This window comes from Taudactylus pleione, unplaced genomic scaffold (genome assembly GCF_031769625.1).
Source record: "Taudactylus pleione unplaced genomic scaffold, aTauple2 ptg000051l, whole genome shotgun sequence".
NCBI classification, from domain to species: domain Eukaryota; kingdom Metazoa; phylum Chordata; class Amphibia; order Anura; family Myobatrachidae; genus Taudactylus; species Taudactylus pleione.
In genome coordinates, this window is record NW_028284453.1 from 2,983,394 (window position 1) to 2,992,814 (window position 9,421).

Genomic DNA, 9,421 nt, shown 5'->3' on the forward strand with positions numbered 1-9,421 from the left:
ATATCCTCAGTATGTGTGACACGGTCGGGTTTTGAGGATGACACCAATTCCTGCAAAGGTTATGCCAAAACAGAAAAACCTTGGTTCCATGATCTGCAGTATCCACACATGCCCAAGAAGGTACAGATTTGCTGCTGGTTTTGCAGCAGTGTCATGGTCTGTATGGCCTGTATTCTGTCAGTGGTCAAGTGTCGTAGCACCTGGGTTAGACAGTGTCTCAAGTATTTAACCTTAGTCTGAAATAGCTGTAATTTGTCCTTTGCAACCTTGTGTCCTGTTTGTGAGAGATGAAGCAACAATAGTTTAGTATCATTCAAACATGACATAAATGAATTACAGTACAAAACATTCAGCAAACCCTCAAATTATACACTGCAATATTATATGTGGTTTACATGCGATCTAATACATAGATAATACAGTATAACACATCACATGTTACCTTACTAAGAAGTGAATTCCTTAACTGCTGTATTGCAAGGATTTTTTTTCAGAAGTACATACACATGCGCACATACAAAACTCCAGACAGAAAATTCTCATATGCAGCATGTACAAACTTGTACATAGAGAACCTTCATATTTGAGTTTAATGTGATTTAATTATGAATGCATAAGTTTCACTGCAGATTGCCTAGACTTTCAAGGAGATCAAGGAAAAATTAACACATATAGTAGCTATTCTGGCCTCAGTTCTCAATTTCAATATTTACCTTAAACAAAGACACCTGATCTTTTCCTAGAGGTGCAATGACTAAAGGCTTGTACACACTTAAATTCCTAGGGGTGATTTAAAATACATTATTTTTTTTTCAGTTACATTTTACTTTATAGTTCCTTGTTACAATTTTTATCATTTTCGGTATTGGCTGTACCATCACCTTCAACTGCATAGGGCAGTGTAGGTGTGCATGCGCTATTACTTGTACCTTCGGCAATGCTACTTTTCCATGCATATGCGCTCCCTTGCAGTGTGCACCCGACGCTAACTAGCGTCTCGGGTGCGCTCCCCTGTGGTGCATGTGCAACGCTGTGTCGCGTGCATGCTCTTGAGTAGTGCTCATGATCCTACTTAGCGGCGCAAGCATGCCACTCAACCACGTGTTCCCCTCTTGCTGCCACAATGTTAAACAGTCATTATACTTTACCCGTTTCTTTAGAGATTTCACCATACAGATGCCATCCCTAACATTATTCAACACCTCCACATCAAAACTGTCTATTTTAGGAAAAGGTTTCACACATTCCTTGGTCATCTTAACCTATACATCACAGTACGCAGTTGCATATGCACCATACTTTGTATACATTATATGCCTTGCCGAACCTGGCGGACCTTCCAAAAGCAGCACATCGTCGACCATTCCCAGCGTCTGCTTGGCACCCATCTGGGAAAACACTGAGCAGCTTATTGCTAGTGAATGTGGACCGGTGAACGATTCCAATGGAGCTACGTTCATGCACTCATATCCTGTTGTGCACAACCGGCCCGCTAACCGTTATGGATGGCGCACACAACGAGGTACAGAATAACATCTTATACAAATATACTGTCTTTCCGGACACCTTTCATCCCTTGTCCGGTAGCTCACCCTTGTTGAGTACTCTCCCCTGTTAGAAATTAAGTGTTCCAATAACACTTACCCTTTCCAGTGATTTCCTCCACTACAACCCAAGTCACAATCATGGTCTGCCCAACCATGCGGTCTAGTCGCAGTGTCCAGAGAACCTAACTGATCAATGGGCTCTGCGACTACTATTAGGAGTTGAATTTCGAAAACCCCTTGTTTTCTTCAAGGTACAAAATCCCTGTCCTTGCTGCAATACACCTGCTATGTGTACACACTTAGTAGCTTTCTGACTCGTCAAACACCTACCGAGTCTTTAGGACCAACACATGGTACCTAGCCTAGGCCCCACACACAGTAGTAGCCTCTATCACGTTACAATCACACGTCTGCTCACACACACTTTTAGTTTTATGCGCAGAAAATAAACTTTTCGCTAGTATGGCATTATGATTCAGAGGTTTTAAACAATGTAATAATGCTATCAATACAACAATACTATCAGAATGATTGTTTGAACACGTGGCAGCAATACAGGAAACACGCATACACTATTGTGCGACTCGCACTCTAGCGCCAAGACAGACAATGAAAGAAACAAACTTTTATCTCCTGCCTCAGGTCCTAGTCAGCACTTCTTGAAATCACATAACAACGGATATCGGTTTCACAACACCAGATGGTGCAGGTTTTGAACACAGTGCATTCTTTCCTGCATATGGCGCCTTATTCCACCCTTTGTTGTGAAATCGAGATCCGTACATTATCGTGCGACCTCTTGGTAGTGTGACCTCCAAAACTATGAGCCCCCAACTATGAATACCCCAATATTGCTAAACAGAAATAATTGCTTTCCAGACTTTCATTGTGGTTCTAAAGCACAAAAAGTTGTAATTGCAACAAAAAGTAAGTTACAATTAGCGCAAAGACAATTAAATACAAAAGGTACAGCCTATAAACCTTCCAGAGAGTTACACCAACAATAGAGACAAGCATACGTGATTTCATTGGTTCTTGATTCTTGTCATTCTGGTACGATGCAGGCCATAGGACAGTTCATATGGTGACAACAGGGATATGGTCCATCCCTCCAAATGAGTTAAGACTCGTTAAAACACTACATACAGAGTACACATTCTAACCAATAATTCCCCATAATCCATAACCACCGAACGCAAGATGCTACTCCTTCGCCGATAGATTTGGATATCTGGAACTAAACAGGGTGTCAGTTTGATACCAAACACGACATGTCTACTAAGTTCTATACCTTAAATATCATATATATACATTTTACACCATAATGATTTGCTAACGAAACCTCTAATATTACGCTCAACGCTAGGGAATCTTTTATATATGTGCCCTGCATAAGTGAATGTGAGATATTTACAGGAATTCATCAGTATGTGTTGTGCATCTGTATATTGAAATAGCAACTAAGTATATGATTATGTATCTGAGTATGCATGTAAGCGTCTATGTGTACGCATGTGGATACACGAGATCATCTATGTGTATGCATGTATATATGTGTGTACAAATGTGCATCATTGTATGTGTCATGGATTAAAATATATATATATATATATATATATATATATATTTATCCATTAACTGGCATTTCTGATATTATATCTGTCTGAATCTAATTCCAAGGTGTCATATACAATGAAGTTGTTCTGCTCGTAAGTGACATAGCAAGCCTTTGCAGGAGTCAAGAAGTCTGTTTACTCAACAAAGGCTTTTCTATGCTTATTTAGAATGTAAATGTCAGTCCCTCTTAACTACAATAGCATTGAACACAAGGTATACAATTGCTAACGATAGGCAAACTTCTGACAATTGTCTCTAACTTTGCAAATATTTTTAAACACCTCATAGTATCTTTGTCTATTTTAATTACTAGTCACAGACATGTACCCAGAACCTGTTTCTCATCACTGACTAAACCTTGCATAGATATAAATATACATATACGCATTTGTGCGAATCCGATTTCGCCGATGCAGAGTAGCGTCCGATCTACTCTTTATCAGCCCACAGACGACTAGATTGTCAGATAATAATTACAAACGATCATAACCAATTATTTGACTTCGACAGTACCAACCAATCTGCTCCTAACTGTCATTTTTCAAACACAACCTGTAGAGTGACAGGAGCTGATAGGTTGGTACTTTATCTCTCTTCACTTTATCTTTATCCAAGGTTTGATACATCTCCCCCTTTTTCTTTTTCTGGAGAGTGGACAAATATTTAAAATTCACCAACTGCAGGGTACTATTGCTCATGCTGTATTAAAGAGGATGGAAACCCCTGACTACATTGTACTATTAGGTACTCTTCAGCAGAGGGGTTTACCTGGTCTCAGGTGGGGAGATACACCTCTCCAACAGTAACAAAGGTGCCATAAAGCAAGCTCAGGAAGGACAGAAACCTCCCATGGAGCAGAAGAGCAGATAAATGGCATCTTGTCCTGTGTTGACCTCCTTGGACAAGTCCTCCAGCTAATTGTGATAACTATTGTGATGGGGCCTGGGAATTCCATTCTATGTAATCACTTACTGACTGGCTTAAAAAGGCAACCTGCTGCTTATTTCTGTAGTGCTGTTAGTAGGCCTGCAGAAAATTTTGTCCACATTCTTATAGAAGGAAATGTACTCTCCAGCGCTGATAGGAACACTTATAAAATGTACAGTAGAAATCCACTAGAGATAGTGGGCCTGATTCAGAGCCGGACGCTCTGACAGAGCGCTCGCTCTGAATCAGGGCCGTCCTTCGGGTTTTTTACAGCGGCCTCCTGGCTGCTCGCATAGCTATAGTAACCACCCACAGCTATAGCGAGCGGCCGGGAAGATGGTCGCGATGGTCAAGACCATCACAACCATCGGACTTGTGACGAGACCCTTGTGGTAGGGTCTCATTGCCGCAAGCCAAAGAGTGCATTCGGCTCTAATAGAGATAAGTGATGTCAGTGGGGCCGACCCCAGATGGTAGGTGTTCCCATGGGAACACCTCCGTCTGGCAGCCACGCCCCCGGCCCGCCCACCGAAGGGGGCGTGCTGTCACTCAACATCGACATCACGCCCCCTTTGGTACAAGATCCGGAGCGACGGTTTGCCCGTCACTATCCAGGTCTCGCGCATGAGCACGGTGGAGCCTGCTCCATCATGTGCATGTGCACTGGGCCACCATCGACCTGCATAGCGCTCGTGAGCAGGTCTGAATCAGGCCCAGTGTCTTTGACACTATAATTCAATTTGGGGTAACACCCCTGGTTCCCATCAATGGGAGTCATCTATGAGAATTGTGTCTGTGATACATTGATGCTCAAAAAGATAAATACATTAAGCTGGGTAAACACTTGGTTGACCGGATGACCTGCCAACTTACTGTGTCTGATGATTGGTAACTGCATACACACTTACCAAGTTATCTGCCCGATGTCCTGGGCTTGACACATCTAATGGACGGGCTTTTATTCACCCTCCCAGTTGAGCTGCCACTCGCCGCCGTACCCCGCAGCATATGTATGGACGATCAATGTGAATATCAACATTATATTTTTCTGATAAATTAGCCATCTGCTGTGGTGCACAGATCGGATATGTCTGTGAAAGCTGTCGTTGACAGACATATCCGCTGTACACACCAGCGATGCGCTAAAGATATATTGCCCATTCAATGGAACGGGCGATATATCTATTAGTGTGTACCCTTCTTTACTCATATAAAGGGAGCAATATAAACAAATAATGTCCAAACAGCGGATAAAAGTTGAAACCACTATTTATAATTAGAGACAAGCAATTATACCTGACAATTTTAAAATAGTTAGCAAATTGTCATGGATATTGCAATATACGCTTTTCTCGCTATTTCAGACAATACATCACATTTAAAGAGTTCTAAAATAAATATTAGACAATATAATGGAAATGAGATTGCAGTATCAGATAGTAAAAAAATATAGCATAAAATAGTATCGCAAAATAAAAGTCTCACTAAAATTTGCTATGAGTTTCATGGGGCCAGTCCAATTCTTCCGGCAGTCACAGAACCTGATGCTTAGTAAATAAACCCCTTAAAAATCCATAAAGCTGGTTTGGGATAAACTAGACTGTAGGGTGAAAGACAATCCACCTACTGTAGAAGCGCAACACACTTGTGGGAACTTCACCAACAGTGTTGGTAAAACATTCTTGAACAATATTTGGTTTCCATTGTAGCAAGAATGCCACGCGTGAGTTCAGTGCATCTACTAAAAGTGACTACTTTGACTCAAAATTTACATTTTGCTAAAGAAAGTGATTCTATGATTTCTATTTTTATCTCCAATCTTTTATTTGATTTATGCTTTAATGTCAGAGTACATTGAGGCATTAAACTGTACAAATGTCAATAAAAAACAAATTGAAAAGTTGGAGTGTTCTAAATCTCTTGACCAGTAGTCTATATGTAACATCCTGTGTTAACTAATTTAAATCTTTTACAAAACACAGAAGACCCACACATATATATATATATATATATATATATATATATATATATATATCAGGGGTGAGTGGGTTCGGATATCTGGAAACCGAACCCCCCCGAGCTCCCCCGATCCGAGCCCGATCCGAGTCAGGCTCGACTTTTCCTGCCTGAGTCGGATCTGAAATTGAGGCAAAACATCATCACTCCCGCCTTCCGGGTCTCGCGGGTTTTGGATTCTATATAGGTACCCGCGTCTGCGCCATTTTCTCACTCGGCTGTGGACAGTGAAGAGGGAGGGTGGGAGTTAGGGCTGGCTGGGCTGTGTAGTGTAGTGTTTTGCTGTGCTGTGCTGCGCTGCGCTGTGCTGCTGTTGTCCATAGGGGCTGTGTCCACTCCTCCAAAGTCTATAGGGGCTGGCTGTGTTGTGCTGTGCTGCTGTTGTCCATAGGGGCTGTGTCCACTCCTCCAAAGTCCATAGGGGCTGGCTGTGTTGTGCTGTGCTACTGTTGTTCTTAGGGGCTGTGTCCACTCCTCCAAAGTCCATAGGGGCTGGCTGGACTGTGTTGTGCAGTCAGTTGTCCATAGGGGCTGTGTCCACTCCAAAGTCCTGTGCAGTGCCCCAGTCCTAAAGGGGTGTTGTAGTGTTGTCCAGGGGGTGCTCAACCCAAATGCAAAAAAAATGTATATTTTTTCTGTGTTTGTGAATTGTGTGCGCAGTAGCCGCATGTGCATCAACAGAGTAGTGCCAAACTTTCTCCGATAAAAATAAAATAGGGAAAGATCAAGAACCACTTCCTCCTAGTGCTGTTGCTGCTGCTGGGAGTTGTTCATCATCCCAGAGAGGAAGTAGGAACACCACTACTTTTACTAAACAAATGACCCTCCAACAGTCCCTAGCGAGGAGGATGAAGTACGACAGCAGTCATCCTGAAGCAAAACATATAACTGAGGCCTAGACTGCTATGTTGGTGTAAGATGTGCATCCGGTATCCACCATAAGTGCAGTGGGATTTAGACAATTGATGGAGGTAGTGTGTCCCCGGTTCCAAATCCTGTCTAGACTCCACCTGCATCCTCAAAGCAGCAGCGACAAGCGTGCGTCTGTCTGTTAAAGGGTGGTGTACCCCTCAAAGTGCGCTACACAAACAATAAAAAAATTATTCTTTTTTTTTCTGTCTTTGTGAAATGTGTGGGCTGTAGCTGCACCTGCATCCTCAAAGCAGCAGCGACAAGCGTGCGTCTGTCTGTTAAAGGATTACATCGGTGACAGCATCCAAGTAGTCATGTCAGACAGTCCGTACCTGTACTGGCAGGAAAAAGAGACAATTTGGAGGCTCTGTACAAACTGGCTTTATTTTACCTGAGTTGCCCCCCTCCAGTGTGTACTCTGAAGGAGTGTTCAGTGCAGCCGGGAACCTTGTCAGCAAAAGGCGTAGGAGGTTGCTTCCACAAAATGTGGAGAAGATGATGTTCATAAAAATGAATTATCAATTCTTCCAGGGAGACCAGCCTCCAGAACGTACAGAGAGACCTTTGGTGGTGGATTCCAGCGGGGACGAATTAATACTCTGTGAGGATGAGGACGTACACAACACTGAAGAGGGTGAGGAATCGGTGGATGAGGAGGATGAAGACGACATCTTGCCTCCGTAGAGCCAGTTTGTGCAGGGACAGTTTAATTGCCAGCTTGTTTTGTGGGGGCCGAAACGAACCAATCATTTCAGCCACAGTCGTGTGGCAGACCCTGGCACTGAAATGATTGGTTTGTTAAAGTGTGCATGTCCTGTTTATAAAACATAAGGGTGGGTGGGAGGGCCCAAGGACAATTCCATTCTTGCACCTCTTTCTTTTCTTTGCATTATGTACTGTTTGGGGCCTAGTTTTTCAAACTGCCATCCTGTCTGCCACTGCAGTGTCACTCCTAGATGGGCCACGTGTTTGTGCCGGCCACTCGTGTCGCTTAGCATAGTCATCCAGCTACCTCGGTGCAACCTTTTGGACATAAAAACACTATTGTGAGGTGTTCAGAATAGACTGGAAATGAGTGGAAATTAAGGTTATTGAGGTTAATAATAGCATAGGAGCAGAAAAACCCACAAATTCTGTGATTTTAGCTGTTTTTATGCTTTTTTAAAAAAAAAATACAGATCCAAAACACAAAACCCAGAACCAAAACACAGAAGGGTGGTTTTGGCAACACCAATCCAGATCCAAAACACGAAGAAAGATCCAGATCTGAAACCAAAACACAAAACACGAAAATGTGGCCGGTGCACACCCCTAATATATATACTATAAAGTTTAAGTAATAATAACCTATGTGTGTTGAAATGTAATATATGATTGTGATTACGACAGGTTTATGAATACACCGTTATAGAAGGCAATAGTGATCCTGGACACCCTTGATATAATGAAAATGTATATGGGGTTGTTAAATCTATGAGTGAAGGCAATTCTCCTATATGGTTACTCATGACACCAGACGGCTATATAGGTAATTATGGTGCCAAAGTTAGTAAGGATCCTGGAAGGTTCCAGAAATGGCATGCGCTAGGTACAGGGGGGAGGGGCTTGTGGCAGGCTGAGGGGAAGGCTATAAATAGGAGAGAGCTAGTGTCAGTTGGCAGACTATAGTTCCCCCTCGTGAGACCTCCTGATCTAAGGCCGCAGCGCTGCGCTGAGGTAACCTAATGAGCACGGCAGTAGCAGCTGTGAGGCTGGATTAGAGGAGCTAGTGAGGGCTGGGTGGAGCAGGGAGACCCCGGTGAGGAGGGTACCTGCGGAGGAGTGGAGCTGCTGTGTGCGGTCTCGGCAACGGTCTGGACGGCTATCGGGGAAGCGTGGCTGTGCTTGGTGAGCAGTGAAAGCCCTCAGTCAGCTGAGGAGGGCGGGCTGTCATGACACATCCCAGAGACTGAGTGGACCAGCTGGGGAGGAGGCAGGTTTGAGGCAGGTTATGCAACTGCATCGTATTACAGCAGTCAGTGAGATCCCAGCCTACAAGAGGTGGTGAGCCTGTCAAAAGTACTGTATCTCTGTTACACTCTGCCAACACAAATCACACTCAGCACCCAGTGTTATACAAGTTATCACCTGTATTTAGAGTAGCCTAAACAACCAGGCAGCGACATCTAATATAATCCCTATATTGAAGACTCCTTCAGTAGTGCCCCCCTGCATAGATATATAAATACTGCACATCATTCAGATCTCCTCTTGGGATTAATTTGCAGGGAAACAAGGTTGATAGACTAAAGTGAGCAAACACAGAGCAGCTGATATATGGGAGGTTTGCCTACACTTTTAAGAGGTTATTGATGAACGCTTTGTTTAAACATCATTGGAGGGACTATCCTGCAAATTGAGAA